Source organism: Falco peregrinus, chromosome 1 (assembly GCF_023634155.1).
Source record: "Falco peregrinus isolate bFalPer1 chromosome 1, bFalPer1.pri, whole genome shotgun sequence".
Classification (NCBI taxonomy): Eukaryota; Metazoa; Chordata; class Aves; order Falconiformes; family Falconidae; genus Falco; species Falco peregrinus.
The window spans coordinates 100,122,965-100,138,163 of record NC_073721.1 but is presented as its reverse complement, the minus strand read 5'-3'; the positions used below and the strand labels follow the sequence as shown (position 1 = coordinate 100,138,163).

Sequence of the window (15,199 nt, the reverse complement as noted above, 5' to 3'; positions counted from 1 at the left end):
TTTACTCCCATTTTTAATTTACCTTCAACTTTTTAACTACAGATCTTTACTCACACCAAAACGCTTCAACTACCTGGTTACTGGTAGTATTTTTTTTCAGGTAACACTCAATGTCTCAAACTCTCTCCAAAAATAACAGCTCTGAGGGGCTCATTTGAGTACAGAACAGTATGAGGGGGAAGGAGGAGGGTCACAAATCCACAGCTGTGTTAAAAAAACATAAATACCTCCCCCATTAGTTTTTCTTTAAGTTTGGCACTATTGAGTATCAAGTACTTTACTGGAAGCACAACACAGCTGAGTTGGGCAGAGACAGACCTAAGAGATATTACAAATCTGGCAGAGAAACTCAGGAATTTGCATTTTTCATTTATTTCAGACATTTTTTTCTTTTCACACATTTAACTCTTGTTTTCTATTACAGAAATGACCATATATTCACTGGAGAGAAACCATGGAGCTCTCTCCTGACGAGCACCCTTCAGTGGTATGAAAAGCTGCATCAACAGCTCTTTCAGGCTGAACAGTGACACACATGGGATTGACAAGCAAATTTTAGGAGGCTAATCCTGCAACTAGTTTTACACACATCAGGTGAGACTTCAAAGAGGAAAGCCAGCTGCTGATGAAAAGGCTGGAGAAAGCTCCTGCTTTCGCACATGGCAGAGAGCAGCGTCTGGACTCGATTACCTGTGTAAAAGCCAGTTCCCACCTCCACATAATCAGCAAAGCTGGACCCAGACTGGCAAGAGGCTGAGAAAAATGCACTGGAAGCTGCTCTGCGTGGATGCAGAACTACTCACTCTTGGTTGCCATGTGCCAGTTCGCCCTGTTTCGATCCAAGTCTCTGCCCTGATAGTAGCAGCCAGCTTTTTACACCAACTGGTTTTCAATACACAGTTTTCCCAGAGCCCCTGGGCTAACAGCAGATTTCTGAGGGAAGAGGAGGATAATAGTTAAATTTATTGGAGTAAACTGGTGCTCAGTAAAATGGAGTAGTAATATAGCTGAATAAATAAAGCCATTAGGAATATGTGATGCCTTCTTTCATTACACAAGTACCTTTCCAGCAGCGTTTATATAGCATAACTGGCCATGGCATAATCCCCTCAGACCCATGCGAGCTCTGCCTGAGCAGCCAACTAAAATGTTATTATATTAGCCTGGTGCTGATTCACAGTCAATATATTCTACTCCCAGGGGGCTTTTCTGCTGTGGCTCAGCACTGCATGAATGCAGGCACACAGCTTTTGGTGGGCATGGAGCACGGGCAAGAGCTGTCTGCAGTATCTCAGTGCGTACCACACCGGAATACTCAGACCTACCTGCAGTGCACTATGCAGGTGCATGTCTAGGCTGATCTTTAAGTTACAAGAATCCTAATCAAAACAAGAAACGTTTCGATTTGTCATGCTCAAGTCCATCATAATCTGTGCCTTTGCTTTGGCCCAGCAAAGTTTAAAGCACCTGCACAGCATGAATGTAAAGCCCTGCCAGTCAGTGCCGGCAGTATTTCGCTCCCAAGGAGAGCTGCACTATGCAGCTTCACCAGTTGAATGGCACTGGACGGCTGGTAAAGCTCAGGACAACCTCCAACCTCTTGGCTGTCCCTCAAGCTGTATTATCTCTGCAAACATGCACTTCCCTTAATCTCTGTGTAATCTTTCCCCAGACAGCAATCAAAAAACAGTTCCATGTCTTTTCCCTGGCTTCTTTTAGCTGCGCATTTTGCAGCCTCCCCTCCTTGTGCCAACACTCCATACATTTTGTCCTGCGCTTCTTTTTTTAATGAAACTTCGTACTCCTCTGTCAGCTCTGCTCTTTACACAAAAGAATTGCAGGTGAAATGCTCTTTTTCCCTCTCCACCTTGTGCAGCTTTATTCACGTGCCTGAAGAGTCCTTGTGGAAGCAAGCTCTGATCCCAGCCCTGCATGGCTTTTAAACGGTCGCCTCTACAAATTTCTACCATCTCTTCTTATCTCGCTGTGCCCACAAGCCAGAGCAGATGGCTGCAGCACAGGAGCAATGCGAGGGGGGGTCTTGGTGCCAGGGCTGTTTCCTGACCTGCTGCAGGTCTGCATGCACAAAGGGATTTCAGTACGATGGCTGCCAGCGCGTACAAGCCCCGGCAGAGGAAGCATCACCCAGATGGGTATGTCAAAGTGACAGCCTGGGGCTGCTGTGGGAGGCAGCTGGACACCTCTCCCAGCCTTGCCCAGCCTCAGAAGCCAGGGCCACCTCCTGCCCACGAGGGCCCTGCCCTTCTCCCAGCCCTTGGAGATACCCACTATGGAGGCTGTGGCTCTTGGTCAGGGTAAGATTCGATATGCTTTCTGTAGGGTCAGTATTTCTGTTAGATATCCCTCTTGAAAGCTTCTCTCCTGCCATCTTCAGGATTATGCTCTTTGGTTTTATGCCTTTGTGAAATACTTCTATGCTAAACATGGGAAATATGCATGCTGTGGTGTGATGGTTTTTAACGTTTTGGTATAGTTAGAGGACGTGTATAGGACTGACATCAATTTTCCAGCACAACAAACAAACAAACATTGTTATAATCCTATATTCTCAATGATTTTCCCCTGAGTGTGGTTAGACCATATGGGGAGAAGTATGAAAACAGCTTTTGCAAAGCATCAATTTTGTTTTATCAAGGACTGTGCTGGCAGCTTACACCTCATATTTTAATTGTTCGCAGTAAGGAAACATAAGTGGATTCAATGCAATTATATTTTTCTATGTGGGTGCCAAGGTTCCTGCATCTGAAAGGCTAAGTGGAAATTATTCATAAATGCAGGTATTCATTGATAACAGCTTTTCTAGTGCTTTTCACCCGCTATCTACAAAGGAAATCAGTGTCCTTATTTCCCTGTTATTGGTACAGAATCACAGAGAGGAAAAAGAACTAGATAAGGTTTACGCCTGCTAACAACATAATAGCTTGCAGAGCTGCTAAAGACTTCGGACTTGGCTTGACTTTATTTGGAGTTAAGAGAGCCCTGAAGGCCCATTAAGCAACTATCAACCTTGACCTAAATAATTTCTTTACATTTCAATCTATTTATTGCCTTTACTGAGAGTATTTCAACACTAAGAAAGGAAGCTGCATTTTAATTCTATTAGCAGTGTCCCACAGGCTTCTCAAAACTCATTTCAAACATTTTATGTCCTTGCCAGGATACAGACATGTTCAGCTTTCAGCACTGAACCACGTGCAAGCTCCATGACTCCAAAGGGATGCGTGAGCATGATGCATAAAGAAAAGTCCTTGCAGAATCAGAGCACTGGTCAGAGTCGTCACTAGAAATTAAACATCTCATGGTGAGGTACTACAAAGAGGTATTTTTTTGTAATTATGCATTTGGGAATATAGTGTGGCTGCTTTCATTCGGAGATCATTTTATACCGAGAACCTACACAGACTGCCCTGTAAGAAATAACCCTTAAAGTAAAAGACAGAACTTTCTAACTATTTTTTTTAAGTGCCACCCAGATTCATGCATACAGGCTTCCTCCATCTCTGCATGAAATGAGTATTTATATTAGTAACTGTATGTGGTCAACAAAGCAGCTGAAGCCACAAGGCTATAAATTACTATTTATACAAACTTTTCAAATTTCAGGTTTTTGAACCATTTAAGCCAAAATACATAAATCAAGGCAGATTTGTTGAACACATGGCTCAGGTTCAGTGATACAGATCATAAAACTTAGGCAGCCTTACAGAGAATCTGATCTGAGTTTCAGATTTGTGATTTACACTGGTTTCAGGTTTTTTTGCAAGTATTTTGCATGTCCTAACAAATACAACTGCATTTTAGTTTTCAGACTGTCAGGATCCTTCATGCACCAATACACTCTGTAACCTCTTTCCACTGTTCTGAGGGATTTGGCGTCCATGTTCAGGACCAGCTCTATAACCTGGAACAAGCCTGCAGGGAAAAGAGCTATGAGAAGTCTCCTCCAGGCTGGGCTATGCCTGACCTTGGACCTGACCCTGCCCTTGCCTCCTTGACTTGCCTTCCTGGTTTCACCGTGGCCCTACCTCCTCGCTGTGGCTTTGCCCCACCATCCTTGGGCTGCCATCACAAGGGCTGCTCTGCTCAGCCTGTTAGGGTGCTGCAAGTATGCACCCCAACAGACACCCAGCTCACATTAAGAGAGCCTAACACCTGGCTTTTCCAAGCACTTGTTTCAAAGATCAAACCGGCTTGTTAAGTTACAGATAAAAACTACTGCACCTTCACTAAAAGTCTTGCAGGCAGTAGTCATTTAGTTAAACAGTAGGGTCTGCCACTTGGGTGAAATTTGCCAGGATTTCACTGAACGTGACATGCAATAGCACCATGATGAACAGTCTCTTGCACCATTTAGATGCCTTTTTTTGTGAGGGTTTTGTTGGAGGGCAGTGATTTTGTTGAGCTAAGAAGGTGTTTTTATTAAATCTATACGTGAAATAGGGCTGTAAGTCATTGCTAAACTGTGTTTGTCTTGCTCTCTCCGTTATTCTTTGGACACAACACAGAGTAAGCTGCTACTAGCGTGAACACCAAATCTTGCGGACTCAGAGGCTGGCACTTTCTCTAGAGCAGGAAGGGTAAGCTCCATTTACATACTGGACAATATGCAGAAATCTGCGATTCTATCTATGAAGCTTTAACATTTCAGTTAGGTTTCGTTTATGATTGTGCTTGTGTAAACAACATTGGTTAATTATTTTCATACTCATCCAAGGATATGTCTTCAAGCAACCGCATCACTCTGACTTTTGTGTCTCCAGTTTCTTAATGAAGTCCAAGCTCACCAGGAAAAACACGGGGAAGTCCTGCCCTAGGTAGGACTTACAAGGCATATCCCACAAAGAAATGACTCTACTAAGGGAGTGATTCTGTCAGGATTTTTATTTCCCCCAGAACAAATCCAATTTTACCCTTGTTATTCTCATTCTTAGGAAGACTCTGCCAGTGCTTTTCTTCAGTTGGCACTTAAAGGGTGAGGAAAATATGGTGAAATGTAGTAATATGGCCCTGATACTACCATATGACCAGATGTGTGAGCACTCCCAACAGTGCTGGTAGGATTAAAGAGTAGGACAGAAGTGGTTGTACAGTTTGTGGCTGCAGAAGCTCTGTCAGACACAATAAGTACACAAAACCATAAAGAGTTTTAAGAGTTCTGACTGCACACATGGGTTAAGTATCAACCAAACAAATACAGGAGAGAAAGCAGACAGAGCTAATGATAACAAGGCATATTAAAAGAGGTGTACAGACATATATATACATTTATATCTACATATACAGAGATGGAAAGCAGGACAGTCATAAGGCAAAACCACATTACAGAAAGTACGCATTTTCAACCTACAAGAAACAAGGAGAAAATGATCTGATTAGCCAAAAAACCTGCAAAATTTAAGATGAAGTGAGCATGACAACTCCAGCCCCCTCATGAATAGTGTTTTGTCTTCCTTTGTTGTCTGGCTAAGCTGGTTGTAAAAGCCCCTTCATCAGCAGTATGTAATTTCTACACAATAAAGGTGCAAAACTAAACAGTCCTTAGAACACTCAGGCTCTTAACTGATGAACCTACATTGCAAGTTCTTCCAGTCCTGTTTAGTTTCTTTTTTTTTTTTTGAAATACAGTGATCCAAAAGATATGCAGCCTCCCACTTCCTCCAAAATTAGTAACTTCTTTAAAAAATGCTTCTTTTACTATACATCATATTATATTGCTTGCCTTTCAGCAGGCACAGCAGATCATGAGGGTGCTGTTAGAAAATGTACAGGCAAACTAACGAAGAGCTCCTGGATCCTAAAGTTACGCTTTGAGCGCAGTTGCACCATAGCTCTGTGAATCAGCAGTCTTGCATTCTTGACCAACTTCTACCATTTACATATCCTGACTCCAAATCTACAGCTGCTTTTGTTGCATGACTAATCTCACCGAACTCCAAGGGCAGGACTCAGGGGGCCTCCAATACAAGTACTGCAACTCCCAATACCTGTTGATTCAGATCACCTATGCTCCCTTTTCAGCCAAAACGGTTAAGCTCCATCAAATGCAGATCTCCTACATCCCAATCACATGCACTCTCTTGCTAGATCTTTTTCTAGCCCTCTGTATTTTACAGCCAACAGTCTAAATTCAAGAGGAGGGACAGAAGATGCAATGCCATGGATTAAGCAATAAGCTAGTGACTAGCAGCCTTCTGAGTCACGAATGGGTTGCATCCCATCAGGCCAAGGTGAAACTGAATTTAGATTTCCCACTCCCTAGTTGACTATGTTTACTAAGCTGCTATGGGAAGGAGAAGCTCTGGTGCTTCCCTTCCCTCATCCTTTTCACAGAAGCCTGTGGTTTCTCTGTGGACTCAGCACTACGAGACTCTGAGCACGCATAGCAGAGTAGGCTTCTCCAGGAATTCAGGTGGAATATAGACACGTGTTTGCTGTGCTCCTGATCCATGGCAGGATTCAGCCAAGAGCCTGGCCCTACCTGTCACTGCCACCTGTGCAGTCATGGGCATTCCAGTTTAGTGAACTAGGGAACTGCCAGGACAAATGCGTAGGTGGTAGGAATTTTTGCATGCCTCTAGGGTCAGACAGCTGCCACAGCAGGAGATTACAGGTAGTTTTCTTGAACTTGGCCAAATGAATCCATATAAGTTCCATTTCTGGTGCCCAAAGTAAATACTGTAGAACTTATCCATTGGGACAATGCACCTTTTTAAGGACTTGGATGTCTGAGAGCAATCCCATGTATTTTAACTCATCACTCCTAAAATTTTAATTAGTTACTTCATGATGATACTTTAAGGGTTAATTTACATTTGAGGAAATATCACGTACACCCACATAATTCTGAGCACTTTTTGTGTAATTAAGAAAAGCAGCAATGTTCATGCTATCCTGAGAGTGAGAGCCTGCAGAACTACCGGTTACATTCAAAATACTTGTCATACAGGTTCTGAATTGCCCTGGGATGCATGGGCTGCATTACCTGGAACAGGGTGCAGCGGTAAGGCAAGCAAGTTGTTCCCAGTACCATCACATGTGTTGAGCACACCTGGCCTTTTCCTGAGAACCTCCCCACGACTGGGATCACGTAACATCCCGAAGACAGAAGACTGAGGGAGGTGGCTCATTGGCATCTTCAGCAGATTGGAAGGAGAAGGCTCTTGGTGATGTTGTGGATATTCTCAATTGACCTGCAACAAACAGCACCATAGCGAGAGTAAATGAATATTGGCTATCACATTGTTAAAAGGGCTTAGAAAGGTTCTTCCCAGCCAAGAGCTCTGACCACTAGGCATTTACATCAAAAGCAGGCCTCCTATCCTGCAACAAAGTGAGATCTACCCAATTATTTATAAAAATACTCATGACTGACTACCACCGGTAGATCCTGTATCACACATAATTCAAGGTATCTCTCTTCTAGTTCCGTGTGAGGTGTGGGATGGAATTTCAGAGCTGTCCTCACATTTGGTTTGTTATCAGCCTACTCCAAACAGCTCTCTCATCAGCCTGTAGACTTTCCGGTCTGTCTGGCAAGGGATCTGCCTTTTCTGATGAATTGCAGAAGGAGCATAAGGGCTTAATTTTGCTCTCTAGATTGTAGTTTGAAGGGTAGGAGTTAAAACGAAAATACTACAGTGCTTAATATACACACACATATTTTTTTTATTGGCTGCAGATCAGATCTTCATTCAAATGTGGATGACCTCATTTGTAGTAACAGCCATGGTTACAAATGGTGCTCCTGAAACCCAAGAGAATTCATAATTAGTATGAATTAGGAACATATTCCTCCAATTGTGGCTTCTTTTCCACCTCTGAATAGAAAATTAACAAATGTTATCAGAAAGAACCCCAGGGAAGCTTTCACTCCTCCTACTCTAATGGCAAGCAACTTGACACACCCTTGAGGATGAATCAGCTCCATTTCATAATCTTGGCACTGTGGTTTTCTAAGAAAAAAAGTCCAGAACTGATTAAAACATGCGTCTGTGCATGCAAAGGCAAATTCCCATCTGCTGTGTATCTTATACTTCGTATCCCAAGTCTCTCATCCTATCAAATCTGTCTTCCCTAGTCATTTATATGGTACATACATGGTCTTGCCTAGTTTCCTGCAAATGAACATTTGAACCTGATGGTAGGATTTGAACCTGATGGTAGGATTTGAACATGCTACCTTTCTCCTACCTTTCATGTCCTAGGACATCATGTGGTAAACTCTCTGCTCCTGCTATTCAGGTTGACTCCCATGATTTCCTTCCCATTAGTGTAGTGTGGGGTGCAACCCTTTGATGAGTTTGAGTAATCAAAATGGGTCTAGCCTCTTGAAAAGGCACTTATTTTCTGTGAAGCTGTAACTGTCAGGATGTGATCACCCTGTCTCGGAGTCCTGGGTGCCTCCCAACTCTGCAATGCCCCATGGAGAGGCTTGCTTTCATCCTTGGACTGGGGATATGCGCTTTGAGCTGGCCCATCAACGAGTGGGTTCTGCCGCAGCTGCTCTCAGCATGCTCCAACAAGAAGCTTCCCGCTGCCAAGAGTTCTCAGTACTTGTCTGCCCCTGCAGCACAGCTGGCTTGCAGACATGGATGTAACTCCCACTCTTGCACACAAAATTCGATCTAAAATGCAGTAATTGCAGTTGATGCAAGTCAGCATGAAAGAACTTACTCCCTTCTTAAATGACAAATATCTTTAAGGGATCTGCAGAAATTACAGTGATAAAATGGCTGCTAGTATTGTATAATCACCAAAATTCACAATGTATGAAAGAAGGAACCCTCTAATGCTGGGCTTTAGGTTAATGAAAGCTATGTGCAAGTTTTGGCATTTTATTTTTTTTTTACTCTATCGCTCCTCTGCTTTCTTGCTAGTAGTAATATTTAGCTATAAAATAATGCAGTGATGGTACCCAAACAGGTGCATGCCTTGGGTTAGTGCCTTGTCTCTTCCATAGACAAATGGAGTGGATAATAAAGGAGAGCATGGGAATGAAGGCACAGTCAGCTATTCCAAGTAAAAACAAGCCATCCTATGATTTAATCCCTAGTAGCCACAGTGAAGAAATACCTTCCAGAAATCGGTTTCACCCACAACTAGGCATCATTAACCCAAGCTTTTGAAAAAGCGGGAATCTAAACCTCTTCCTCCTCTTTGATTTCTTGTTTCTGAAAAAAGAGCAAGCAAACCCTACCCACCCACAATGCAGCCATCCTCTCCCCTGCCTCCCTAAATGTAACTGTTTTCAATTCCAAATCCTGGGATGACGAGGCAAAAAGACCAAGGATTTGTTGTTGCTTTAGGATTTGTTAATCTCTATAGACACCACAGGGGGAAAAAAATACCTCCATTTTCTCACCATATAGACAACAGATGACAAAATTAGAAAATTAAAATTACGGGAACGTGGGAAAATGGAAGAAATGGAAGTATAATGAAACTGCTATCAAATGTGTATCTCTTTCCCAGTTGAGAAATGAAGGGGGTGGTAACTATACATTCCAGTCCCTCACAGAGCTGTTCTGAGGAGTTAATGAATGTAAGACACAATCATGCTATAAATGAGGACATAGAATAATTTAAAATAATGTAAAAAATGGAACAATCTCATTTTTAACACAATAGAAACACTCCTTAAATAATGTTACCTTTATCTGAATTATGTTTGAAATGGCAGGTGACATAGATTTAAGTTCATAGATGAATGAAAAGACTATAATTGCATTCCTGAAATGACTTTACAGAGGAGATCCTATCACTGCAGTCACTTTTATTACTTAGTTTCAACTTTTTTATTCTTTTTTGTTATAACAAATCACAACACTGTACACTTTGCATCTGCATACAATTAACCTGGTCAATACAATTTTGCACCTTTCCAAGATTACGCGCCAATATAGACACGTGGAGAAAAAAGAAAAAACAACCCAAACAGCTGGGCAGATTCTGAAACGATGAGCGTACTTGGCCCTCATCTAAATGAGGTGGCAATATAATAAGAAGTATATCTTGTGACATGAGAACATGTGCTCCTGTGGCCCCCAGTGCTAAAATAGCAACACACCAAAGCCACCTGATTCCATTCCCTGGAAAATCCAGGCCTGTAACTCTGAAGCAAACTACCCACGACTTAAACAAAGCCTGTACTTTCTGCTTCTGTTGCTCGTGGGACTATAGCCAAGTGAGTGTTATTTGGGCCTTCGTGTTTCAGTTTAGCTAGTCTGCCAACAGATCAGATTTCTGAGGCGCCCAGTGTCCTTCCCCTATCATACCAAATGCTACAGCAATTCAATACTTGTGTTAGTATTAATACCTTTATTATTATTAAAAATGTTATTGATATTAATATTAATAAATTAATGAATTGTGAACAATTTAACAAATTTACAGAAGTAAATAATACAGGGAAAGGGTTAGAAAACCAAACAAAAACCACAAAAGCACTCCCGTATGGAACTTTGAACACTATCCTGCCGAAATAAATCCATAACCAGGCTAAACTGAAATCAGGGGATTACAGCAAGTCATCGAGCTCATATTGCAGTTGGTAAAGTTTTTAGCACAGCAATCAGAGTACCAACAAAAAGAGACAAGATCCAAGCCTTATTCTTTCCAAACCACTCAACTTTTTTTAACCCATGGAGAGTAGCATAGCTGTTAGACCTTACCTAAAAGAAGTGCTCAACTGGCTCATTAAATACACTTTTACTAAAGACAGCTAAGTTCTTTTAAGTTCTATTGAAAAAGCTGGAATTCATGAGCGGTAACTTGTACAGAGATAAGCTGTATTTTAGTATCTTACATTGTTCACTAAGAAAGTACTGTGCAGAACCCAGCACTGTCCAAGTACAGCGTAAGCAAGTCAGAAAGCCTTCAGCACGTTCTTTCTCCCACTGCTGTAACGGAACATTAGCACTTGCCCAGTGTTCCTTCACTGTGCTATTGCAATAGCTCATACTCACGAACAAATTAAAGCACTCTTTCATTTTTGCTTAGAGTAATATGTATTAATTGGAAGTAAAATACATTTCCTTATTCTCCCATCTACTTTTCAAGACGAAATCTTACAATAAATACACTCTTGCCTTCTCAAATCTGGATACTCAACTCACCAATTACTTCAAAAAATAATGATAAACCTAGTATGATTAGCACTAGGTTTTATTCATTTGCATTCAAAATTATCTCAAATGAAGCCTTCCTCTAACTCTAGGCACTTTAACATCATTAATAATATAACAAAACCCTAGCAGCATTGGAATGATTATTTCAACAGCAAACTAACCATTCAGACCTCTACAGATACTCCTTTCCATCCTTCATTCACCAGGAAATAATTTTAATTCTCTTCACAAAATGCTATCAAACAGATGTCTTTTGCACAAAAAGATGACCAGATCCAAGCTATTTCAGATGATGACAGAAGACAAGTCCCACAGTCCTGGACAATGTCCTGCCACCTGCTCCTTCAGAGCCAGAGGGAAAAACAACTGGCTGCTGTTGACTCAGATAAATTGGTCTCCAGTTGTTTGAAGATTTACAAGGCAGAACCAGTACCTTAAATACACGCAGTAACCAGTGGTGACCCAAACAGATGCCAAGCAAGATGTTCTGCTTCAAAAAACAGCTCCTGGTTCTGCTCCTGTCCCTTGGGCAGGGTGATCACGGCAGATCACCTCACTTGCCATCGATTCCCACAGCTGTCTTGTCAAATAGGTACAGTCTGTGGGAACGCGGCTGCAAGCACCCTGGTTTGCCAGACATCCTTGAAAATGCCTGTGTTGCGGGTGTCATGCTCAGACAGCACTTCTGCAGCAAGCTGCAACATATTTCGAACAGCTTTGGGGCCATCTGTGGCAGACAGTACAATAAAACACATTTTCTGGAAAAGTTCTGTTAGAGGGTGTACTCCACACTCCTCTTGGAATGCCCACTGCAGTTGTCACTTACTTCAGCGCACAAAGGTAATTCAAAAGCTACTCTAGTATTAATATCATGTAATTTTTGCACCAAGTTCAAAGTCAAGGTAAACAAGTTTCAACCACACACACAAACACTTTCTACTTTTTCAAGTTACCAGGTACATACCATAAACAAGTCTTGCTTTATCCTTTGTAATCTCTGCAATTTTTTCCCCTGTACAGTTATTCAGATCTCATTCCAGAACTCCGCATCAAGTTAATTAACAGATTTCAGTTTGTACTGTGTTGAAGGGGAGACTGTTTGTGGCTTGACTCTGGGAAAATGCACAAAAGAAGGTGGCAGCTTGTTTTTCGGCTCCTCTCTTTACATTTTCTGCTCAAGAGCCAGGGAAGTATGTAAATTAGGAAGCACATGTATCTTGCAGGATTAGCATCACATGTTTCTCAGAAGGCAGGGAAATGACAGCACACTTTCCATTCTTGAGACAGAAAAATTGATCATGTACCCTTTCAGGGGTGGTGTTTTCACATTTCTCTGCCAAGCTGCTGATCTGAAATCTTATTTATATTTCATTCATCCCTTTTCAGTAATAGCAGCTCTGCCACTGGTAATATAATTGTTTATATTATGATAACGCCTTAAGTGAGGTTAAGATTGTAACATGCAAGCACACACAACATACAAATATATGTAATGTACAATATAGGAAATCTATCAGGCTTAATTTGGTGCAGTTACCTGAGCACTCTGGATAATAAACCTCCAAGAAATATTTCACAGTGTGAACATCAATTATGTAAAACTGCCCCAAGGCCAAGAGAATCAGAATGTACCAAATGAATTTTCTTGTAAGGATCTATTCCCTTAGAAATTTAAATGAAAATGCAGATAAATATTTCCAAGTAATCCCAAGAGTGTAAATTTAGGAAGCAAAAGGCCAAAACCTTTAGATATTGTCTTAGCAAGTATATTCTGCAACCAAAAACTTCATTTAGATCAGCTTTTTTATGGCTTATAGGTATTTCAAGACAAAACCAATAATTTTATTCTAATGCTCATGGTTATTAACGGAATGTCTTCTGGCATTTAAAATTTAAACCATGATGGTCCCACTAGATTAACCTGACACTATGCATCTCACGGATCATCAGACTTCAACCTGTATTCATCCAATAAAATAAAGCATAACTTCTGCTCTGCTAAAAAATAATTTTCAGAAATACATATAATTTTCATCGGAAGACATAAAACGATGGAAAATCCTCAGCTTCTCTTGGGAATGTGTTCTGGTGGTTAACCATGTAAAAATGCGTGTCTTATTTCCTATTTGAATTTGTCTGGCTTTTGCCTCTGGCCATTACTTCTTATTATGCCTTTCTTCAAGTAGATTAAAGAGCCCTTTCATATCCTGTACTTCCCCCTAGGAACGTTCCTATACACCACAATCAAGTCACCTCCCAATCTTCTTTTAGATAACTTTTGACAGCCTGAGCTCTTAAAATCTCCCAGTGTAATGTATTTTCTACAACCATCGGAGCATTTTCCTTCACTCTTTTGCTCTCTCATATTTTCCAATGTGCTTCTTAAAATCCAAAAATCAGAACTGCATGCATTATCCTGTGGATGGCATTGCTGAGGCTAAACATGAGATGTAAAATAAACATTCCTTTTTTTACACGTTGATTAATCCTTTTCTGCCACAGCAGCCTACAGAAGAGCCCTTATCTGATTGTTTACTTATTCTGACCCTTAAATCCTTCTCAAAGTCATTACTTTTCCAAGCTATAGCTTCTATTGTCCAGTTACAGTCTCCACGCTTGGTTCTTAAGATAGACAACTTTATAGTTGGCTAGATTAAAATTCACTGAGTATGAATGGGCTGCTTCTACCAACCATTCTGATCAGTGCCTCGTCCTTCATCACTATTTACAACTCTATTAATCCTGGAGCTGAATTTTTGCAGCAGCAGGTTTAGATCTGCTTCCAGATCATTGCTAAGAATGTAGGACAACACAGAACCTACTACTGGAACCTGTTTAGACACCACCTCTTCCAGCTGAGTTCTCCTACAGACTTACTCTTCTTGAGAACTGGCAGCAAATTCCATTTGCATGGTTTATTGACGCTGCATGCACCCAATGTTAATGAAGATACCATGCAGCAGCAGTAAGTCTGAGTCAAGTACCTCCTCAAAACAGTATCAATAGCTACTTTTAATACAATGCTGTGTAGACTTGATTACATTCCTTCGTTTCAACTTTTTATTATTTGAATTCCAGATGCTCAGATGCTCTATTTTGGTTAGGACAGCCATCAAGCTAACTAGTTGCTTGGGTCATACTGATCACCCTTTTCAAAAACGGCACAAAGCAGCACATTTATCACTTGTTTAACCTCCTGATTTTAAGATCTGAACACACTGGAGTGTTAGCAAGCCATAGATCAGCACCAGTTGGACAGGCACAAGCATCAGCGAGCACCTGTGTCCAAATCTCATGTTTCTCATGGCATTTCCAGGACGGAAACCCCTGCAACTGTGGCCTGTCAAAGCACCTGACTGCAAATTTTCTGGCCCTGCTGAAATTTAAGCCATGCACCCCCACGCCGGCGGGGGTGTGGAACCTCCTCCTGACCACGGAGAGCTGGGGTAAGGCACAGGCCCTTCCCTCAGGCCCAGGAGAAGCCTCCCCGAGCGGCCGGCTGCTCCAGTCCCTGCGGGTAACTGACTGCCTCCGCCGCTTACCCGGCCTCACCGGTGGGGCTCAGACCTCTCACGGCCTCTGCTTGAAACCACCGTTCCCTCTCGCGTGCACACCACCAGATTCAGGCTCCTGGGGCCGCCCCGGGCAGCAGGGCAGGCGGAGGGCCGGGGCGGCCGGGCGCAGGCCGCGGGGGTGCTGGTGCCGGACAGGGTGGCCAAGGCGAGGGGTGCAGCAGCTCACCCTGAGCCAGAAGGACGGGCTCGCCGGGGGGCGGCCGGGCCGGTGAGCGTGCTGCAGCCGGCGACAAGGAAGCGCCCCCCTCACCCGCCGCTCCCCTCGCCGCCGCCCGCGGCCGCCTCCGCGCCTCACGCTCGAGGCCGAGGCACGCCGCCCGCTGCCTCCCGCAATGCCAAGTCCTGATTGGTTCCCCCTGCCAGCGGGGGCGGGATCGGGAGAGACCCACGGCCAATCCGCGCCGCGATGAGGTTTCCCGGGGGGTCCCCGCGCGTGCGAGTGCGGGTTGGGCGCAGGCGCAGCAGTGACGGCGGCGG

The 15,199-nt window shown here is 42.8% G+C and overlaps 1 long non-coding RNA gene across 1 annotated transcript; it reads right to left on the bottom strand.

Moving 5' to 3' along the window:
- Nucleotides 1-427: 427 nt before the first annotated feature.
- On the bottom strand, nucleotides 428-15,061 carry LOC114013385 (uncharacterized). The gene is made up of 3 exons (XR_003556312.2): nucleotides 14,690-15,061; nucleotides 7,004-7,211; nucleotides 428-933 (listed from the first exon to the last, which is right to left on the bottom strand). It is a non-coding gene; the product is annotated as an uncharacterized LOC114013385 (long non-coding RNA).
- Between the last annotated feature and the right edge of the window lie 138 nt (nucleotides 15,062-15,199).